Genomic DNA, 24276 nt, shown 5'->3' on the forward strand with positions numbered 1-24276 from the left:
TACCCTTTCGCTATGTTCGTGGGATGAAAAATCCAATAAATTAAATGCTGTAAAAAGTATCAGATAAATTTTTTTTCAAATTTTTTTGCATAAATCTATAATCAACCTCAGCCTGATCAAAACTACAAATGTTTAAAAAAAATCCAAGATTTTAACTCTTTAACTTACCAAGTTCATAACATGATGCACTGGAATTTTGGAAAAAAAAACACAAAAAAGACATATTTTCAATATAAAAAGTGATTGTGGAAACGGGCCATATTTTTTTACCTTTTATCACAGTCTTTGGGCATGATGAAAGAGTAACTAGCAGTATTGGCTTTGATGCATGCTTATTTTTGTTTGCCCCAGCCATTAGATTTTAATTTTTCTCCATCCCCTCATTTGTTGTTCGTGGAATGGTTTTGCCCCATTGACTTCCATTATGTATAACGACATTTTTTGATTGACAAAGCCATGACAATATAATCATGCATTGTCTTGATTGTTTGTGGTTTTCCTGTTGGTGAAGATGGTAAAATTTGTTATTTTTACAGTTGATCACTAGGTGGGACCATTAACCCTTTAGATAGGCCGGTGCAAAAAAAGGCTTAGTTTCTGGCTTGTATATGGAGTTATATGGAGTATAACAGCAAATTTTAGTGTTTATGTGTGTGTGAGATTCTTGATTGTTGGTTGGTTTCCCTGTTGGGAAGAGTAAAATTTGTTATTTTTACAGTTGATTACTAGGTGGGACCATTAACCCTTTAGATAGGCCTGTGCAAAAAAAGGCTTAGTTTTTTGGCTTGTATATGAAGTTATATGGAGTATAACAACAAATTATAGTGTGTGTGTGTGTGTGTGTGTGTGTGTGTGTGTGTGTGTGTGTGTGTGTGGAGAGAGGAAAAAGAGAGAGTGTGAGAGAGACCTTTGTGCACTTACCTTGATGTATATGAAAAAATCCAAATATGCACCTCAGCTCTCAGAACTACATGGAGTAAACAATAAAAAAAAAAAGAAGTGTGTTTATGCACCTGCTGCCTTTTGATGGTGAAAAGTACGGATGGCCTATGTGTAAATGCTTGTCTTTTCTTAATGGTAAAGCCGCTTAAAACCTTAAAATCCTGTAAAAAAAATCTACTTTGCATCAAATTTATAAACATAATGTATTATGAACCAAAATGCAATACCAACTTCAAATAGCTGCAGCTCGCTGGAGGGGTCAAGCTGCATAATCATTTCTAAAACTTTTGGGACAAGTCAAGCCCTTTCTCATGTTGCTTGCTGCTCTTCTCACCATTAAATGACCAGCAGGATGGCATGCAAGTGTTTAAATCCACGTACTTTGCTTTTGTTAAGTCTATACTTATCACCACCATTAAAAAGGGAGCAGGTGCATAAATACACTTTTGTTTACTCCATATAGTTCTGAGAGAGAGAGGTGTACATTTGGATTTTCTCAAATACATCAAGGTAAGTGCGCAAAGGTCTCTCTCACTCTCTCTCTCTCTCTCTCTCTCTCTCACACACACACACACACACAATATAATATGCTGTTATACTCCATATAACTCCATATACAAGCCAGAAACTAAGCTTTTTTTGCACAGGCCTATCTAAAGGGTTAATGGTCCCACCTAGTGATCAACTGTAAAAATAACAAATTTTACCTCTTCCCAACAGGGAAAACCACAAACAATCAAGAATGCATGATTATATGATGTCATGGCATTGCAATCAAAAAATGTCATTATAATGAAGTCAATGGGGCAAAAACAGCCACCAACAATAAATGAGTGGAGAAAAAATTAAAAACAAATGCTGTCCCAAAACTAACAATGCATAAAAGCCTGTTGCATTACTTTGACATCCCCAACTGTGTAAAAGAAAAAAAAAACCCACCAAAATTTTTTATTTTGAAAAAAAGTCATTTTGTTTTTTTTTTTTTTTCCCCAAAATCAGGACTCATTTTTGAACTTGGAAATTAAAAGATTTAAAAACGGGTTTTTTTAAAAACATTTGGTAGTTTTGTCGGGACTGAGTTGTTTAAAGATTTTAAAAAAAAAAAAAAAAATTTCTGATAATTTTTAAGCATTTAATTTTGATGGTTTTTACCATAACATAACGAAAGGGTATGAATTTAAAAAATCCCAAAAGGGGTTAAAAACTCTTGTTTTTTCACTTGTGTTATCTTTTTAAAAATATTACATTTTTTTTGTGATCTAAAACATTAAAGTTGAAAAACTGCAAAAAATTGAAATCGGGAAAGGGGGGCCAAAAATTTTTCCCACCAGTGAGCTATGTGCTGGCCGCAGCTTTTTTATGTGGGAACCCCAGTTCAACCCACGAACAAATCTAACCCCTTTTGGACATTACCCCAAAAAAAATTACCTAAATAATAAAAATAAAAAGGGCCCACTGCCCTGATGGCCCCCCACGGGTTTCTGACTGGGGTAGTTATATTTTTAGGACGCCCGGTTATAAAACGTGTCAGCAAACAAATGTCCGGCGCCCAAACCCCAACTATCTTTTACCCCGCACAGTTCACCCTACAAGAAAGCGAAAACTGCGCGAGTGTTTAATTTGTATTTTACATATCAGATATTTTTTTTTTGCAGAAATCACTAAAGAAAACAAATCATCCACAATCCCCTCCAAACTTTTCAGATTCCCCTGACATTTTGTGTCCTTGAATCCCTTCATACTCCCGCTCCAAGCGTAAAGCTTTTCTCACTGTCCAATGACACGCGGTTACTTTAAAAAGAAATGAGGGTTTTGGCTCTTCAATCGGGTGAATTTGATCGGTTGCCCCCTAGTAGTCCTGGCATTTTTTAACTCATACAAGGGATAAAGAAAAGCATTGCCAACTTTTAAAAGTGTTTAAAAATGTTTTTTTAAAAAGATTTATTATGTACCTTTTTTTGTTCTATTTTTTCCATTTTTAAAAAACATAAATTAAATAAAATTTTTAAATTTTGTCTTTTTATTTGTAAAAAAAAAAATGTTTTTTTAAAATAATTGTTTTATGTTTTTTAAACTAAAATTTAAAAACAAAAAAAATAAAAACTTTAAATATGTTTTTTATTTGTCCATTTAAAAAAGTGATTATTTGAACTTTTTATTTTTGAATTTAATCAAAAAATTAATTTTTCTTTTATTTTAAGGGGACTCCCCGGTCCTCCATTTTTCAGGTTCAAAAAAAACTTTTTAAGGGGTTTTAAAGTGAATTTTTTTTGAAAAAAAAAAACAAATTGAAAAAATGTTACCTGTTCATTGGGCACGTAGTTTTCTTTACCAGTTAATCCCATCTACTGGCCTGGCGAATAATACAACGTTTCTAATTGTTTTCAGGGATCGTGTGAACGGGGTTTGTTTTCGCAACTTTGAATAAACGAAATTAAAAAAAAAACTTTTGAGCGGCTTTTAAATTTTACTTTTTACCGACTTAGTAAAAAAAAGTAGTTATTTCTTAAAGAAAAAAATAATATATTTTAAAAATTTTTTGTATTTGCTTATTTTCTAAAAAGAAATCGGGTGCCCTTATATTTACAGAATTAAAAATTTGTTTATAAGATCTCATGAAAAGTATGTGTTATTCAGCCGCATTTTTTTTTCGTCCTTCTTTTCTGTGTCTCTGCGTGAAGAATGAAGTCCTGCATAAGGAGGAGTTCGTCCTTCCCAATGCGCTGGATTCGATGGAGGTCTCATACTGTGGACGTTTGGACTAAAAACATCTCGTCGTAAAAGTATTCGGGAAAGCAATTGGAAAGCTTTATAGACCGAGGGATCGACATACACTGGTCACTGCCCCATCAAAAACATAAGAACCACCGCCGGGCATTTTAAACTGCAAACATAAAAACGAACGCCACTCAAAGATTAAATGTCTGTACTGGTGATAGATTGCATTTTTTATGCGTGTTTGTTTTTTTTTAATTATCAGCATCCTAAACGGGGTTTTTTTCCACTTGTCTGTGTTTTTTTTCAGAAAAAAATACTCCTCAAAAGGATTTTTTTTTTTTTTTTTTTCTAAAGAGGGTTTTAATAATTTGTTTAAATTTTCAATGAAAATATTTTTTTTTTACATTTAAAGAATGTGAAAAAAGATTTTTGGCATTTTAGATATAATTTAAAACCTGGTTTACCTGTTTCTTCTTTTTTGCACTTTAATGAAAATAAGTACAATTTTTTCTTGATGGGGCTGAAATTTAAAATAAGGCAATGTATTGGTTGTTCAACAAAAAAAAACCCCGCTTTTTCATGACCACACTGTACTTAAAAATGCCCAAAACACCCCAAAAATAGTCCTAGATGCTTTTTGTGGGGAAGAGCAAAAATCTAATCTTTTTCACTGAAACGTTTTGTATCTTCTCTTTTTTTTAAATTCTATGATGGCTCGTGTTTTCTTGCAACCCACATCGAAGGACCCGGTGAAAACGACTGTCGTGACCCGCGTTGACGGAGAACCTGATGGGGAACAGTGGCGGCACGAGTCCGTTTGTAGACAAGACCCCCCACAGCGGGGACATCACCCGGCACCCCCGTCACCCATGAAAGAGCTTGGAAAGGGGTTTCTGGGAAATTATTGCGTGATTAAAAACTTAAAACCCCCTTGGAAAAATCAACCCAGGGCACACCAAAAGTACCCAATTCTGTAAATAAAACCGACTTTTTGGGAACCCTGCACCAAAAAGAACGCAGGTCGATTTCTGATCTCAGGGCGAAAATAAAGGGCGTGATACAACCACCTGGAGTATTTTCTGCTCAAAATCCTACCCGCAAATTCTGAAACTTTTTTTAGAGTGCCCCTTTACACGATTGCTGACCGAAAATAAAAGCAGCAACGCTCTTTACAAAATTTAAAAAACCGCTATCCTTGATGCCCAGAATTATAAAACTTAGCTGTTTTGGGTGGACCGGAAAAACCGGAAGAAACACGGTCCCGGGAGCAGCGGAATGGCGAGATTCACGGGGGCGGGTTCAGAAAAAACAATCCCAAAATTTCTGGCGATTAAAAAATCCCGCCGGAAGCATTTTTGAGGTCCAAAAAAAAACTGTCCAGGAAAAGAGGCTTATGGTCCCCTGGTTTTTGGGCCCCATTTTTTCCCCTATAGGTAAAAACTGTAGAAGTGTGGTGCCGAGAAATGTTCTGTTTCCCCACCTTCAAAAATCATCCTTTTTGTTCAGCAGAAAAAATGCATTTTTCGGTTTGAAACAAAATTTTTTTTTTCATTTTTTGGGGGAAAATACTCTTTAAGTTGATTTTCCCCTCCGCGCCTCTTATCAGCCTTACCTCTATTTTGAGGAATTATCAGCGTTAAAACGAAACAATACTTTATTTTTTTTCTCCCTTTTTCTTTTCCTTTTTTATTGCCCCATCTCCTCCACTCTTTTTGTTAAACGTGTGCGCTCACACTCCAAACCCGTGGGCGGAAAAGCCTTTTTTTTTTTCCCCAAAAATGTCAAAACCCCCGAGAAGAAGAAGAACGGCTTTGAATGCTGTTTTTAAAAAATTTTAGACGTTTTTTAAAGCATCAGGAACCTTTAGAAGGGAAAGTGCATTCAACGCAGGAGAACAAGCCTGTGAAGCAGAGTTTTTTGTGAAGATCCGTGAAAACAAGGAGAAAATCCCCCACTTTAATGCTCCTTGAAATTTAATAAGAACCTGTAAAAAGATATGTGATAGTGGTTTTATTTATTCTAAATTTAAAAATAATATTATCAAATATATTGAAGAATCATTCCATAATCCGGGGATTGCGTAGCTGTTCCAGGGTTTTTCGTTATTTTACAGAAGTTAAAACCCAAAAAAACCATGCTTTTGAAATTAAAAAACCAAAAAATTAAATTTTTTAAAAAAAATAGACTCTTTTTCACCTCATGGTGTGTGCTTTTTTGTTTTCATAAAACTTTTTATATTTGTTTTAGTCCGAACTATAATAGAAAACATACGAGAAAAAAAAACCATACATATTTTTTCAAAATAGGTTTTCCATCTAACTTCAAATGTGTGTCTTTTTACAGATTCTAAAGATTAACATTTTGCCTACAAAACCAAACTTTCATAGAACTTAAGGCAAATAAAACCCGTAGAAGGTCAAAGGCCCCTTTTTACATTTTTGGCTTTTTACACTGTAAAATTTATATTTATTTATTTTTTACTTTATTTTTAAAACCATTTTCTAATTTTTCCACCAAAAAAAACTTTTACATAAATAAAATATAATAGAAATAAAATTTTATTTATAGTCTTTTTTTTTACGGGCTTCGTTGCAGTAAACCGTTTTTTTTTTTCGTTTTCAGCTGACTTCTTTTTTCTTCTGTAACTATTCTTTTTGGATTTAAAACAGTTGTTTCCTGTTTAAATATTTTCTGTTTTACAGCTTTTAATTTTGAACAAGATTTTTAAAAACCTTTGGAGTGTTTTTTTTTTAATAAATACTTTTCCGTTTAATAAAATTTTTTTTATTTCATAAAAAAATTTGGGTGCCTCAAAATTTTTCTCAAAAATACTGAATTTTTGTTTTTTTTAAAAAACTAGATAATACGCCTTTTTTAGGGGTGCAAGACTACTTTTTAGGTACTTTTCAATGCATGAAGAAAATTTTTTGCTGATTTAATTGTGTTAGTATTGTATTTACAAACTATAGCTACATTTAATTTGTTGTTCCATACATTGCTTAAAAAAAAATAAAGTACTAGAGGTCGACCGTGTATTTGGTTTTTTCCCAATTAATCCGGGACCAAAAGTTGATTTTCGGGAACTCATTTTTCTGCAAATCCATGCCGTATTTTTTTGGGTTGCGTCCTTGCTGGGCGGGTTAAGGCTCTGTTTTTATTAAACTGTAAAATGGGCCCCTAGTGGTTAAACAGACACAGTGCTGTTTATTAGCACGTGACGCTGCACTTCAACCCATTTAAATCAGCACGAAATCCTGCCACCCACGAGCCCTTCCATATTTTTCCCTTTAAAAACTTTTATTCGCCTCGAATCGTTGTTAATGTCATGATGAAATTAAAAATTGGGATATTGACTTTTCTCGAAAAGTTTTTCTTTCTGGCCAATAAATCTTTTTTTCTTTATAAGCTATAATATAGACGCTCTTTTTCCGTTTTCTCCTTTTTTAACCTGACTTCAACTTATCTTTTCCTCATTTTTCTTTTTAGTAAAATTTGTCTGTTTGGTGTTAAAAACTGTTTTAGAACCGCGCTCGGTTGAACGCACACACCCGCATGTGATCCGTCATAAAAAAAGGAATTCACAGTTTAACTGGAAATTTCCGGGAAAGTGCAAATTATTTTTTTTAAGGAAAATCCACACATTTTTTCCCTGTGTTAATTGGGAAAGAATCCCTTTTTTTGCCAAAAAAAAGTTTGTTTAATTTTCTTTAATTAAAAAAAAAATTAAATTAAGGGTTTTTTTGCCCGTTTTTGATAACCAAAAATGAAAATTTACCCCAACCAAAAATTTTCGGGGGGAAAAAAAGGCTTTTAAAAAAAGGGGGGGGGGGGGTACATTAAGTTGTTTTTAAAAATTTCCCAAAAATTAGACATGCAAAAACCAGAATTTGCTAACAATACAAATAGGGTAAAAAAAAAATAAAACATTTTATAGGGCCCTAAAGTAATTTTTTTTAAAACCCTTTTAGTAAATTGTTTGTAAAAATGTAATGTTTAAATGTTTTGAATTAATTGCCCTTTTTTTTTTGGTTTAAAAAAAACTGAAATTTTAAAACTTTTAAAAAGGAGTGGGGGGAAAAATTAAAACGGGAACAAAATTTTTGTAAATAAAGCACTTTTTTATTTTTTGTTCGTATCCATTTAAAAACGTGGGTTTAAAATTAAGGGGTATCGGCCAGGTGGTCCCCCCCTGCATGGGTTTTAAGAATCCCTATGGGGCGACCCCCTTAATGTCTTAGGTCAAACAAATATACCTTTTATAGGGGGGCTTTTTTTTTCTTTTTTGGATTAGCTTTTCCCTTGTAGGTTTAAAAATTTATTTAAACCCACTAGATTTCAGGCAGAAAAAAAATGGTTGCAAGTCAGTTATTTAAAATTTTTTTGCTGTAGTTTTGCGGGAAAAATACAGTTTACTTTAAAAACCCATACTTTTGCCTTTAAATTGTAAAAATACGGGGTAAAAATTCTGCCCTGACAGCACCAGTGCTCCACCGAGACTGATCTGATCATCATCAGTTTTCCCAGGAAGGAAAACAAACTGGGGAGAGAATAAGTCCAAAAGAACTGTGACAAAAGATGTTTCATAAACCTCTTTTTAATTCCCCAACTAGTTTTTTAATTTAAAAATGGAGAAAACCCTTTGATGGAAAGTTTTTTTTTAGGCTGTTAAAAAAACGGTATGCATTCTGAGTAAATTTTAAAATTTAAGATTTGGTAAACTAAACTGGTTTGCTGTGATCTTGGGCGGATTTTAAAATTTTAAAATGCAGGTAACGGGGGTTTGGGAGTTTATTTGAAAAATGCAAGATCCATACAAAAAAAACTCCCAAAATCCCACACATAGCATTTTCAAATGCTGACGGATATCTTAAAAAGGTGAAAATTTTATGTATTTTAGCCTTGACCATTTTTGGGGACGGGTTTTAAAAACAGGGATTTTTTTAGGCGTTTAACTTAAAAAAAAACTGTATTTAAAAAAAATAGAGCATATTTACAGTTTAAATGTCCAGAAAAACTTTAAAATTTTAATAACCTTGAAATTTTTAGAAAAACTGCAACATACACGAATGCACCCCAAATTTAAAATTGAAAACCACCCTGAAAATTTCCTTTTTTCAAGCAAAACGGAAATCCCTTTTACTTTTACTCTCAATCCCTTTAAGTATAATAGAGTAGGCAAAAAAATACTTATTTAAAGGATAGTTTCCCCAAAAAAAAAATTTTGGTAATCTTTTACTCACCCTTCATTGCTCCGGGTTTTGAAATTTTATTTTTGGGGTTTTAAAAAAGGTTTTAAATATGGTAGGGGTTTTTTTTCCCCCAATAGGGATTGGTAGTTACAAAAAGTATTTTTACAAAAGAGGTCATTTTTCTTGTAAAATTAGGTTCTCAAGCTCAAACGATTTCTTTTCCCTTTTTCCCCTAAACAGAGCAGACCCCTGTACTGCAGGTAGAGCTGAATGTGGAAGCCTGGCAGGTTTTTAAAGGTTTTTGTTCTGAGCAGGAGACCCGGGACGGGTGCTGGGATTTACGGGGAAAAGTGAAGGGAAACCCATTTGAGGGTTGCCACGATCCAGCCCGGGGTTTTTTTCTCTTCTGCTGCCGCTTTACACCCTACAGATGGTTCCAAGTTTTTTGACTTTGTGCCTCTTTTCCATGTCACCGCACGGCCCCTGGGAGTCTCTGGGGGAGGTGCGGGGACATTCCCCAAAGAGATTCCCCTTTCCTGAAACCCAGAACACATGGGGGGCGGGGCCCGGGGCTAAAAACTGATGTGTTTTCTAAATGTTAAACCAACTATTTTTGTAAATTTTTGTAAAAAGTACTTTTTTTATTAAAGAAAAATTTGTTTTAAGGGTAAAGTATTTACGGACAACAATAAACATATAAAAGAATGTTTTGTGAAAAAAATTAAAGCTACATAAAAAAATTAACAATGTACATAAGCACTTTTATTTAAAACCATGTAAATATGCAAAAAAAAAAATACAAAATGTACAGAAAGTACTCAGGCTTATATACGAATAAATTACACACTAAAAATGAATAATGTATAAAAATCTATGCTTTCATTTTTAACTTGCGTCCAAAAAAAAACTACAGAAATTGGGTTGTTTCGTTGACAATATGACATTTAAAAAATATATTGGAAAAACTGTAATTTTACTCATTTTTCCCCAGGGTTTTCTCTTGGCTAATAAAGAATGGATTTTTTTTGAGTCTGATGTCCTCCCTGCCCCTCGCTCCCTCCCCTGTCTCAGGACCACTTCACAATAACCATGCCTGTTAACAAAAAAAACACATGCTCACTTTCTCCAGAATATATTAAACAAAAAAAATGGAAACCTTATGAAAAAGACGGGTTTTCAATTTTAACTTAGAAAATATGACACAGGGAAAATCATACAAAATCTAAAGTGCTAAATTTTGGGGTTAAAACATTTGTAGACACTCTTGCATGGCAGCACTACGAAACAAAAAAGGGGAAAGACCATTGCCTTATTAGTGGCTGTCTTATTGTTTGTGGGCTTTATGTTAAAAAACTCTGGCGCCAGTCGATGAATTAGTTTTAGTCATTTCCCTTATTGGCTTCACGAGAGAGAGCGCAAGGTTGCTGCTGGGTTCATCTGACTTACATATGAAGTAAAAGAGGGCCCGGGTAATATTTTTCTTTGAAGTAATAGACACACCCCTTATATTTGATAATTATTTTTTTAAACTTTTCCCACAAGTGAAACTTTTAGATGGAATAATGTGCCTTTTGCTCTTGGTTTTGCACTTTGCAGATGGTCTGGGGCACAAAGTAACGTGGGGTTAATTGTAACACACATGGTCTGAATGTTTCCACACATGCTACATAACAAAATTTACAGTATTTTCTAGTTACCATATCAACATTATAAAAGAAAAAAAATTACGCAAAAAAATTTAAAAATCTTTTAAAGATATAGCTGAACATTTTTTTTACCATAATAAATTACACTTCCCGGGTTAAGTTTTACATCCCAGTTTTTATTATTCATTTAAAATTAGACAAAACTCTGTTTATCTCAAACTCAGTTCAGATAGTTTTTTAATGCTTGGCTAACTATCAGAAGAAACTAACCCGTTTTAGTTTGTAAACGCAGATGGGGCTCCCTTGTAAACCTGCGTTACAGTGTGTTATTCTGTGACATTTGTGGGTGTCATTACACTATCACTTTAAGAATTTATTGAAAACAGGTGAATAATACTGAGAGTCAATGTTTAATGTTTAGAAATTATTATTTAAATTTTATTTTAGACCCCCCCCCCCCTCACAAAAAATAACTGAAAAAGCAGATTTTTCCCAAAATTGACTATAGTATAACATAACATAAATACTGATAAGTTTTAACATAATAAGTAGTAAATAAAATTTTGATAATAAATGATGGAGATGTTGAAGCACCTTGTAGGTATTTTATGATAAATCTGTTAAAATTGTGTATTGAAGAGACCCGAGCTACTCACCAGCTATGCCTACAGTGACAAGTATTATTACAACAGAGAAATATGAGCAAATGAATGCCTAAAAAGTCTAACAACAACAAAGGCAACAAAATAAAGGCTACATTTTGTAAATTTTTTTGTATTTTAGCCACAAGCTCGCTAGTTTGGGGTGCGTTTCCCAAAGCATCGTTAGCCAATATGGTCGCAAGTTCCGTCGTTTGCCAGTAGTTCAACGATTCGGGTTTCCCGAAAACCCTAGTTCAAACAACTTCGCAAACTGCATCGCAAACTCAATATTAAAACAAAAAACAATTATCGAAGGTTACACGACCGCTACAGTTAAAACTTTCCCTTTTGTTTTTGTGAAATGCTCACAACGCACGCACGACCGCCGCCACCCACACACAAACTTTTAAATACATTTATGTTGTTTAATAATAAAAAACAATAATTGTTGTAACAGCAATATCTCCAAGTTTTTTTTTTCACTGTAAAAATGTCATGATTTTCCAATGCAAAGAGAGCCGCCACCTTTTTCCCCCGCTTCAAGCACTGATTAAACACAAACAAATCATCCTCCTGGCGACTTGTTTTTGTCAAAAGCGACAAATCCAGCGACTTTTACTGGTGTCTTTGGAGACTTTGTGGTGTTTGGAGACTTGAAAGCACGAATCACTCTGCAGTTAGGCCTACTGTGCTCAACGAGCCTCGCAGCAGCATCAGAGCAGAGAGGAGACACACACCCCTCCGTGTCCAGGCTGCAAATGAATCGCGTGAAAAGCTGTGGTGATGGTACGGCCTGATGAACGAGTGTTCAGAGGAGAAACAGTCGGGAGGAGACAATGAGTGGACGTACAGATTATGATAGGCGATACATAATGATAGTGCAGCAGCCAACTCAGTTCAATACCCCTGTCCAATGACACAGTCGCTAGGAGAATTGTAGACATGTCCAATGATATCAGAGAGCAACTGATAGAGTTCGTAAAAAAAAGAGTCCTTACTACACGCTGCAGCTAGACGAATCCACTGATATTGCTGGGCAGGCACAGCTCCTCACCTATGTCAGTATCTGCGGGACAAGGTGATTGAGGAGGATGTCCTGTTTTGCCGGCCTCTTCAGTTGCACACTACAGGAGAAGCCATTTTCAATGTCCCTGATGTATTTTATCCGTCAGAAATGGTTTGGCTTGGGACTGATCACGTTGGCTACTGTATACGCGGATGATGCGCGGGCAATGACAAATTAAGCGTGGCCTACCTGCTGCGTTCAGCAAGTACTCCTTGGCTTTAAGCTGCTCAAAATGCCAGTTCTCTTTGACTCCGTACTTTGGCCAATCGTAGAAAATGATGGGAAATCTCAATAAATCCCGGCTGCTAAAACTCCTCAGCTTGTTTGGGTCCTCTGCAGGAGATGGGAGTCAGGAGCACGAACAGCTGCTTCCTGCCACACTGAAGTTCGCTTGCTCTCCAGGGGCAGGTGTTACAGCGGTTGTAGGGCTGCGAGAGGAAGTGGGGAAGTGGTTTTGGCCAGAGAATCCGTCAGATCTGGCGAAGCGCTCCAGGATTGACACTATGTGGCTTGCGTCTCTGTCCCATTTGGTCGATATATTTGGCCGTTTGAATGGCCTCAACCTGTCTTTGCAAGGTCAGCAGGTACCCCTTATTTTTTTGTTCCTTGCAGACAAAGTGTACTCCTTCACACAAAAATCCAGACATCTGGCATGGCCGCATCAGTCGAGGGATCTAGGACATGTTCCCCAGCCTTGAGACTTTATCACTGATGCAGGCACGTCAGCCACGATTTCTCCTCCCTCTATTTCAATCAGCCGTCCTGAGCACCTGTCAGCAATGAGAAAACAATTTGTGACATAATTAAAGAGAGATTATCAACTCTTTGGCGTGGTTCGAGATCCGCTTGTGTGTACAGCAAACGAAGCTATCAATTGATACGCAGGAACAGCTTATTGAGCTGAAGAGTGACAGTAGACTGAAGGAACTCTTTAAGCTCCTGCCCTCTTTCGGCCATTCTGGGCAGCATTGATGCAGGAATACCCTCAACTCTGTGACGCTGCCTTGAAGATTCTCCTTCCTTTCACATCAACTATTATTTGTGTGAGGCAGGATTCTCAAAAGAAATGACTGCACCCAAAACCAAAAATACCGCAATCTATTGCAAAATCGAGGATGATTTGAGGCAGAAGTTTTATCAAACACTGAGCCAAGAACTGAGGATCTTTGCAAGGCAAAAAGCAGGCTCAGGTCTCACATTAACATCACCTTACCCAAAAGCTTCTGTAAAATGTTGCAGGATGAAGTGCCTACCATTAAAACCTAAATAATACATAATACACAATAATAAAGCATAAATTAATATCAGAGGAGTCTGGTGCCACCCCAATTATAGCAATAGCCTCGTGGCAGTAATAGGCCTACTGATTGACTGATAATAGCCAATAATAGATAATACACAATAATAATAATAACAACAATAATACATGTAACCGTGATAATTCTATAGCGATAGCCTAGTAATGATCATAGGGCCTATATAGCACTACAGCAATAATAGTAATGATAATAATGCCTGCCTACTCACAAAGTGGCAAGTGCTAATGCCAATTATAATAATAGCCTAGTAATGATAATAGACCTACTGGCCCATGATAATGATAATGCCTGCACACTCAACAACAATAGAAGTCCTGGTGCCTCTGGCCAATTATATAGCAATAGCCTGAAAACCAGCTGATAGCCAGGCCTACTGATGCAGCTGATGATGATGATAATAATACACACACACAATACAACAACAATAAAGCATGTAACCTCAGATAATTATATAGCACAGCTACTAGTAATGCTGATAGGCCTGCTCTACCACTCTATACTGGCCACACTATCCTATCCGCCTGCAAAGCCTCAAAGTCCTGGTCCTACTGCCATCTCATTATAACAATCAGCTCCTAGTAATGATACTAGGCCCACGTACTCGGGCCATCTGATGGTACACATCCACACACATCTACATCAATAATGTGTGGACCTATCTTATACAGCCTAGGCCTCCTCCCCTATCTATCTATCTGTCTCCCTATCCTATCTATCTATATCTGGTGTGTAGGGTGTGGGGTGTGGGGGGGTGGGGGCACTGGGGCCCTAGCTGCAATGGGCTCCCAGCTTTGGGGAGGGCCCCGAGAAGCACAAAGGTTAGAACCCCTGGTGTAGAAATGTCTCATTATAAGTTAAGTGAACGTGACAGGTGGGTGAGAAAACTGGGCGATGTGTGAGTATTTCATGCATGCAGCCTGTCTTCCAAAGGACAGCATTCCAAATTATTACCTATCTGTGTTAATGTTAACCAACCAAAGATGTTAAATAAATGTATACATATTAGAAATGAAACCTACAGTATCTAGAGAAAAATTTGTTTAATTTTGTATCTCTATTGTATTTGTCTTATTTATTGCTTTTTTTGGGATTTTGAAGCCCCAAAATGAAAATTATCTCATTTATTAAGTTTTTCCAAATTCAGTCCTTGATTCAAGGTTTCTCATAAGCTTAATTAGTTTGGTCTAAAAGAGAGGAAAGAATGAATTATTTTGGTTTAAAGACTACATGCCATTGGCTGCAAAATAAATTTTAGTATTAACTTCTGGTTGCATTATGGCCTAAAGGCTTCCTTGGATAGAAAAGTAATGACTAAAAAGTTGACAAATGTAATGACTTTTTGTCAGCTGAAACTATAAAGACTCAAATGGCTAAAATGCTTGACTAAGACTATTAAGCATTTTAGATCTCAAGACTAAGACTGCATCCAGAGAAATACAAAATGCCTGCCAAAATTAACACTGATCAGTAAACAATTTACTTAATTTTATGAGTGCTTTGCTAGATTTTTTGGTGAATTAAAAGAAAGCAGTATGAAATGTGACTGAAAATTAACAACATTACATACAGAAATGTAGATTTATTTAGAAAGAAATAAAGTAAAAAAAAAAAAAAAAAAATTAAATTAGCAGTGCTTTCGAGCCACGAGTTCACTGGTATCTAGTGTTGCCAGTTCAGGAGTATTCTAAAAAAGGTTTTTTCGAAGTAAGGATACTACATAAACATCATGGGCAAATCGCCATCAACAATTAAATGTTATTGCTGCTGATTTTTTAACGCTATATTGATATTTTTCTACTCCTCTCCTTTGTCTCGCCTTCCTGCCTTGTGCCACAATGAATTTTTCTTTTTCACTTTTGTCAATACAACAGAGCTGTTTTTAGAAAGGCGTGATACTTTCGTGCCCACCCACCCTACACACACGAGACATGCAAAACTATTTTAACTGCGCGCCATGCATACAATTAATGAGTTATGACGATGTATTCTAGATATAACAGACAGAGGTGTTTTAAATTGCAGCACATCATCGACATGTTGCTCACAGGTCTTATGAGTTTGTCGGGTTTGATGGCAATTAGAATGTTTAACATTATGTAAAGCAGTGCATGATCGAGGCAGTACTAAAGATGTGGCGGGGTTTAAGTGCATAAATCATTTGGCTGTAATGAGTATGGTTGGAGGGGTAAGCAGGAGGCACAATGTGGTACAAAGGGCGCGACGATGTGCCGAGGACCAAAGAAAAAAAAGAACCACCAATAGTGTGTAGTTAGCAAGAAAGTGAATAAGGGTGGGTAATGTGGATTGGAGACAAGGCATATTGTATTTTTGTCTGTAGAGACTTTTTTCATTAGATCTTGCAGATGGCGGTGTCACCAACCGACCGCGTACGACGGGAGGGCATTGTGTGTCTGACTTTCACTTCCATTTTTTGAGGGTAAATAAAAGAACAAAAGTATACACTGAGTTTAGGAAACAAAGTAACATATTTGTACTAGACATGTACTGTGGATCTATAGTATATGTATTCTAAGAACCACATGTGGATTTACACAAAACTGAGAAAGTCAAACACATTTACTTGTGTGCCCCGCTCTCTCCAGGCATGCCGCTGGACAAGTTTACAAACATTATAAATAACAACGGGGAAAACCTAGCTAGGCTAGTTTAGCTTCCCCTCACGCCACAACCAATCCTTTCAATTAAAAGTGTTTAAAAAGAACAAGAATTAGAAATATAAGAAAACTAGCAATATAAATGACAAGCCAAAACTAATTGATTTAGGCTAAAACAAAAACTGAACCAACGCTGGTCTCTCATTCGACACAAAAATCAAATGTTTTACATATTAAATGGCAAATTATTATTTACTATGTACTTAACAAAAATGAACAGTTTGCACAGTTTTTCACTCATTTTTATTATTTAAGTAAAAATATCTTTCTTGTATAGGCTTATTTATTCATTATATATATATACAGTAATATAGGCCTATATATAGCCTAGTTTTGTGTTTTTTCTCCGCTCACAGAAGCGCTGTAGGTGCTTGATGTGATTATGATATGATATGAATTCCTCATGTTCTGTTGTTTGTTGCTTTTTGTGCATGTAAAATTAATTCCCGGGAAACCAAAGGTTAGTATTTTTAACGGGTCACAGACACTTACGCTTTCTAATTTAATCCATTCTATTTTAAAATAATCTTGTCGGTTAATGGTTTAATAATCAGTTAACGAGCGTCAGTTGTCGGTTAGGAAAAATAATACATTGGCCTTGTCTCACACACACACACACACACACACATACAGTGGTGTTCAGTACTGTCCACTGTATATCTGTTCTTCAAGAAACTTTGAAAAGAAAAAAAAACTATGAAAAAATAATCAGAAAGTATTTGCATGAAAAATCATGAAAAGTTTAGTTTAACGTGAAGTGAAAACTGATTGTTTAGGATACATTAAATTATTGTTTTATGGCCTTTTTCTCTGATTAACATAAAAATTAGGAACATTTTATCAGGGCCCTATTATTGATTAAAAAAGGACTATTGATAAAAAAAAAAAAAAGTTTTAAAATACAGCAAAGATACAAATAAAGTAAACAGTGCTTTTCAGTTTTTTTCTGGTAAATAATATTTTGGGTAGTGGAACTGTTTTCACACAATTTTTCTTCAACAAACTATATTATTGTTACAAACCATTATTGTTACCGGTGCTCAGCTGCAACAACGGTTTCATCACTTACCCAATGTTCTTATGGTAATAAAAGTAATTTAGTTCAGTTAGAGAACAAACCACACTACAATTAAAAATGTGAACGTTTTACTCTCGAATTAGTGATTTAACATCCCGCCCCCCAGGCAGCTTATAGCCTGTATAAAGACGTACAATATTCAAATTGTATTTTCAATAAACGTTTTACTCTCGAATTAGTGATTTAACATCCCGCCCCCCAGGCAGCTTATAAATACGAAACAAAAAAAAAAAAAAAAAAAAAAAAAATTAATGTTATTTCTTTTCTCACCATAGTATAAAGCAACAGTTCACACACCATGCTCTAATGTGAACTTTCAAAAGCTTGTTCCCACATGAGAAATTGTGTTGTTTACACAAAAAATATTGTTTTCACTTAAGCAGCATTTATGCACAGCTATTGTGAATGGGCTTCTCCCATGGCACTCTTGAATGTTCAAAGGAGAGCAGGGTTTTTTCCTGCAGAGAGAATTACGAGGCGGCCGCCTAAGTCAAATTTTGTGCCGGATCTCGACAAAACTGGGACAGACAGTCACATGCTCAGATACATTTTTTTTAATAAAAACATATAACATTTCAATTAATCAAGGGTGGATGACAAATAAATCATTATAATGCGTTGAGTTTAATAAAGACACGGAACTCTCATCACTGTAAAACGCAATGAACGTGCGACACTTTTACTTTCGTTTTCAACAACGTAATTCTCTTCAGGGAAAAACATTCAAGGAAAACATATCAGGGCTCGATAATAACGCTTGTCTGTGACCACGTGTGTTTTTTTAAAGGGACAAGTGAAAGAGAATTGTACTTGCCTGACCGGACAAATGCCCTGATTAAAAGAATTTTCAATATATAAAAAAATTAAATAACTAGGGAATCACTGAAAACGCGAGGATGATTCTGATGTAATTTAATGTAAGTGGCGATTAATGAATTTATCTTTAAAATGTAAAAAAAAAACATTCTTCCAGGAGGTGCATGTCCACAGAACCCCCCCCCCAGAGGTACCGAGCTCCACCCACAAAAATACTGTTGGAAACACAGTACTGTATGGTAAAATATTCAATAATTTTTATGCTTTTCAGAATTGTTTTTTTTTTAAAGTAATAATCAGCTGCCATTGTATGGAAATCAGTAAACAATATGCTTATAAGCTTTTTTTTTTTTTTTTTTACTCACAAACTGATTGGGGGTCTTAAGGAAGGGATATTTTTGAAAAATTTCTGCAGTAGGAATGCCATTGGTTATTTCCTCCTCCTCCAAGCAAATGTTTGTTTATTTTTCATCCACTATTGCAGCATATGGTTGGGTCTTCTTGTATGGTCCTGTAAGGTCTTCACATGGGCATTGATTGAAATAGCATCCTCACCAATAGAAGACACACAGTCTTCATCTGCCTATAATGCAAAACACATGTAATGACAAGATTCATCTCGGTTACGTATGTAACCACGGTTCCCTGAATAGGGAACGAGATGCTGCGGTGACGTCACCGTATGGGAACACCTTTTCGGTGTGACGAATGCTGAAGCCCTATACCATCCCGCCAATTCTATTGGCCAAATAGCGCTTGGCACCGCCTTACGCATGCATAAGCATAGTATACCTGTGTGCCGCACGCTATTTCGCTCAGATATCATGGACTAGGGAAATGCTATCAAAGGTACAGAATGGCCTGAACTGCAGCATCTCGTTCCCTATTCAGGGAACCATGGTTACATACGTAACCAAGATGTTCCCTTTCATAGGACACTTCGATGCTGCGGTGACGTCACCGTATGGGGGGAACCCTATACCATAACGCCTGACGTACCTGATAGTTGGGATCCAAGGAAAGCATCTGCTCAAGCAGTTAGAACCCGTGATGAGCCAGGAGCCATCCTCACATCAAGACTGTAAAACTTGAAAAAAGTGCTCGGAGAGGACCATCCTGCCGCAGCACAGACATCATATATAGAAGATCCACTGAGAAATGATTTCGATGAAACCACTGCTCTCGTGGAATGAGCTCTAATTCCTAAGGGCGAAGCGAGTCCGCGCGCCTCATAGGCTAAAGATATAGTCTCCACCAACCAATGGGACATGCGCTGCTTTGTGACAGCACAGCCTCTATTTTGTGTCCTAACAGACAACTGCTGGTCAGACTCATGCCATGGAGCTGTTCAATCAACATAAGTCTTCAGCACTCTGACAGGGCAAAGACTCAGATCTCCTAGCCCCGCCTCAGCAGGGAGTAAGCTTCCAAGACCACATGTTTAAAAGTGAAAGGGGTTTGAGGCGACCTTAGGGACATAATTAGGCCTCGGTCGCAGCAGTACTTTCACAAACTCTGGTGAAAAGTCCATGCACGAGGGCCAAACAGAAGAGTCTGCAAATCCCCAACTCTCATGAGGGAGGATAAAGCCACAAGAAGAACTGTCTTTAAAGTAGGATTTATTTATTTTTTATAATTTCCAAGGGCTCAAACGGATGTTCTGATAGACCTTGCAACACAATGAATAAATTCCAAGGAACTCGTGCAGGGCGGGAAAGGCCTTAGCCGTCGCAAACCCCGTATAAGCAAGAGACCAACGGATGATGGCCCACGGAAGTACCATCTTTATATATGTGGTTTAGCTGAAATGGCTGCCACGTAAACTTAAAGAGTGGCTGGTGTTACTTCATCAGAAAAACAGTCTTGAAGAAAACTGCAGTACTGAAGCCACGGGGCAGTAAACTGGATCTAAAATATGAATTCCACATCAGGCAGTAAACAGTCCTGGGCCAATCGTGAGCTAACGCATCCATGCCTAGGGGCGATGGAGGGCATAGGGAGAAACATAGCGTACCAATGCGTAGTCGTGCTCGACATGAATAAGTCCACTTTCGCTTCTCCAAATACTTGCCATATAAGGCTACCGTTTGGGGGTGCAACCTCCATTCCCCTTGCTCCAAGCTCTGTCTGGAGAGCAAATTCATTCTGAAGTTCAAGTGCCCGGGGACATGAACCACTCGGATCGACAGAAATCTGTTCTGAGACCAAAGAAGAATTATACTCGCCAGCCTGCACAGGGGGTGAGAGCATAATCCTCCTTGCTGATTCAGATACGACACAACCGCTATGTTGTCTGACCTGAGTAGTACATGACGGCCGATCAGCAGATTCAAGAAATACTGGAGAGCTATAAAAACTGCCAGCAATTCCAACCTGTTTATATGCCAGCCGCGTTGTGTCGCCGTCCATGCTCCGTGAGCTGGGCGTCCTTGACAAACAGTTCCACAACTGGTCAAAGACACGTCCGTCGTGCCAGTCTCGCGGGGAAGCACGAATCCCCAGCTGAACTCCAGTTTGAAGGAATTTAGCTGACATCCATGGTTTTATCGACATAACACACCTCCGTGTCACCGAAATCGTACAATGTGGAAAACAACGGGGTGAAATGTTTTGGCTTTTCATCCACCACTGAAAATGGGTGCATGTGAAGCAAGCCCAGACAGATTACAGGGGATGCTGCTATCATTAGACCCAAAAGTCTGAGGCACAAACTCACCGTCACTGCGCGACCTGCTATGAAATGGCGCAGGCATAACGTGAGAGACTGAACGCGCGGGAGAGATAGTCTTGTTGTCATCGCGCGAGAGTCCAAGTCTATTTCCAGAAGGTTATCCGCTGAGAGGGAATTAAAAAACACACTTCTGGAAATTTGTGCATAAGCCCAGGCTGTTTAGATGATTCAGCACAAGATCCCGATGGGAGTGTGCTTGAGTCTGCGATTGTGCTAACACCAGCCAATCATTCAGGTAATTCAACACGCGAACGCCCTGGAGCCACAATGGGGCCAGAACTGCGTCCATGCATTTCGAAAATACTCGATGAGCCAAGACTAAGCCGAAGGGAAGAACACAGTACTGATACGCTTTGCCCTCTAAAGCGAATCTGAGGAACTTCCTGTGTCTCTTGATGATCTGAATATGAAAATATGCATCCTTCAACTGAATGGTGTATCTGTGACGAATTGTGCGTGCAGCCGTCAGCGTCCCATAGTGAAAATGCCGGGCAAGCGCTACCCTGCGGCCCGGAAAAACGTAGTGGTTTCCAAGCCTCCGCCTGCAGAGTTCCCACATGCATTAATGTCTGAGCACGGAAAGCTCACAGCATCCGTAAGCAAGGAAAGCGCATGTGTCAAAGTCACTACGTTTCATTGTGTCTAATCCTGAAGCGTATCCACGGCAGGATTAAATCCAACAAAATGAACATCAGGGCCACGCCGCTAGCGTGCTTACGGCAGCTGTGTGGGGGCCGTCATAAACGGGCCGTCTTATTCAGCCTCTTGTGCCGTCCTCCAAACTCTGAAGGCTGGATTGTGCAGAGTGTCTGAGGGGGCGATCAAGTGATACCTCGATCCAATGATGCTCGAGGTGCCTTTGCTGCGAGACAGTCAATGTTAGAGCTTGGGGACTGCAGTGAGAGGGTTGGATGTGCATTAGCGGTCCAACAGCGCTCTCCGGTGGAGGGCACAGTCCCTGACGAACAGGAAGGGAAGTGCATGCGTCAACGTCGCTGTGTTTTGTTGTGTATAATCCTGAAGCGTATCCACGGCAGGATTTAATCCAACAAGATAAACATCGGGCCCCCGCCGCTAGCGAGAACGCGGCAGCTGTGTGAGCCGTCATAAACGGGCTGTCTTTGTCAGCCTCTTGTGCCGTACCTCAAACTCTGAAGGCTGGATTGTGCAGAGTGTCTGAGGGGGCGCTCAAGCCCTCGAGCGTGGGGACTGCAGTGAGAGGCTACTGGATCCCTTTGGATGTGCATTAGCAGTCCAACAGCGCTCTCTAGTGGAGGGCACAGTCCCCGATGAACAGCAGAAGTATCAGGAACTGCTGTAAGGGGATTGAGGACGAGAGGCTTTTGCCGTTCAACTCAGGTTTTCTGTAATGTCGGTGAGATTAGCCAAGGTGGCGCTCGACCGTTAACATCCCCGTCATAGAACGGCTCACTGCTCGGGCAGTATGTTTGGTAGCACTTAGCGCCAAATCTGTTGCCCCCCGCAGCTTTTTCACAGCCTCCGGTTGTGAGCTCTTTCTCGTTAGAGCCGCCATCAAGTGAAGTAAATTTGCCGAGATTAGAAGCGACTCGACACGCCTTCGAGAGGGGGCGAGACTTTAGGCTAGAGAGTTCGTCCACCGGCGGCATCACTATATAACTGCGGTCCTAGAGTGTCGTGATGGTGGGGAATTGTTGTGCGTTCGTGATGCGCGCTGATTAAGGCTGCTTCCAGAACCTCGAAACCTCTTGGTGGAGGTTCGTGAAGAAGGGTAGCGGCTCACGGGGGGGGGGATAATTTATCCACCACGCAGGTAACCACATTCAACAGCTCACTGAGAAAGGGGAGGCACGTTTCTCCTGTCCGCTCGGAGGGAGAGAACCGCATGTGCCGGCCAGAGCGTACTCTGAGTCCGAAGCCGCGGTAGACAAACATAGTTTGTAAAAGCAAATCTGCTGATTTAACACACTCGAGTGGGGGAGAGCGAGCAAAGTGGAAAAACTCCAGCGCATCACTGTCCTCATAGTCCGAGCTGCACACATCGCCCCAAACCTCCACCTCGTGCGACCGCAGAAGCGTAACGGCGGGGGTTAGACGCGGGGGCGACCTAGAGAAAATACACTTCCAAGCGCAGAACTGTAGCCGCAGGCTATCACAGAGAGAACATGCAGAGAGGCTGCTAAACGAACCTCTCATGAGTGCCTCCCCGTGATAAACCCGTTATACGGCTCTTACCTTTCGTTGACTCATCGCGTCCGCGAAGAGGAGTTGAACACTGCTCGAAGAAAAAACGCTGAGAACGCGAGATGGTTTCCTCAGGGCACAGATGATTCGCTTTCCTGAAGGAAATGAAATCTGAGCGAAATAGCGCGCGGCACTCAGGTATACTATGCGTACGCATGCGTAAGGCGGTGCCAAGCGCTATTTGGCCAATAAAATTGGCGGGATGGTATAGGGCTTCAGACATTCGTCACACCGAAAGGTGTTCCCATACGGTGACGTCACCGCAGCATCAAAGTGACCTATGAAAAGGAAACAGGTTTCAAGATTTAGTCATATATAATCTGAGTGAATTATTCCTTTGATGAAAGACTACAGTTTAAAGCTGTAGATTCTAAACATTTATTTTAGAGTTTTATATTGTGATGTATCACTGCTAGACATTGCTTACCACAGATCTGCTGGTTCTCTGACAACTAGCCTCTTTTTCTCCAGTTTTCTTTACATTGTGACCATATTTCATTTTAATCTTTTTTACCTCCTCTTCTTTAACAAGTGGGGACCTTTCAGTTTTAAATTTTCTTTTCAGGGACATGTGCCAGGTATGCTGTTGTAAAAAAAAAAAAAAAAAAAAAATGATGTCAAGCTGAAGTTAGTGTTTTCTGGGAAGGCAGTTAAAATGTGCCATACTAATCGATGGTTGACAAAAAGCCAAATAGCAGTATTGTTAAAGGGTCATGAAACAGTAAACTAAATCTGAGATTCATTTGTGTAGCATCTATTTGTTTCAATTGTAAAAGAAAATAGTGAATTTTGATTAGGGCTGCACAATTAATCTAATTTCCAATTGCGATTACGATTATGGATGCCATGATTACGTAATTGATACCCATATTAAAGCTGGTTTCAAGCCCTTTCGAAATCTGTTTTTATTTCTTACATTGTTTGTTGGTAACACTTTATGGTTATCTTAAGTCGGCTGATCGCTATGATTTTCAGGAACGGAATTTTGAGAAAAACAGGTTTAATTAACTGTCACATCCTGCTAGCGAGACGATTGGCGCTCTTATTTATTGCCCTTTTTTAATATCACATATTTTAGTAGTTATCATAAATTAGGTATCATTTGAAAGCTTACGAACTCAGAATTCATCCTGTGAAAACCGTTTTGAAATTGGGTATCATTTGAAAGCTTGCAAGTCCCCGTGAACCGGAAGTTACAACAAACGACTTATATATACACATGTTGTTACCTT

The sequence above is a fragment of the Cyprinus carpio genome, unplaced genomic scaffold, assembly GCF_018340385.1.
Source record: "Cyprinus carpio isolate SPL01 unplaced genomic scaffold, ASM1834038v1 S000006662, whole genome shotgun sequence".
In the NCBI taxonomy this organism is placed as follows: domain Eukaryota; kingdom Metazoa; phylum Chordata; class Actinopteri; order Cypriniformes; family Cyprinidae; genus Cyprinus; species Cyprinus carpio.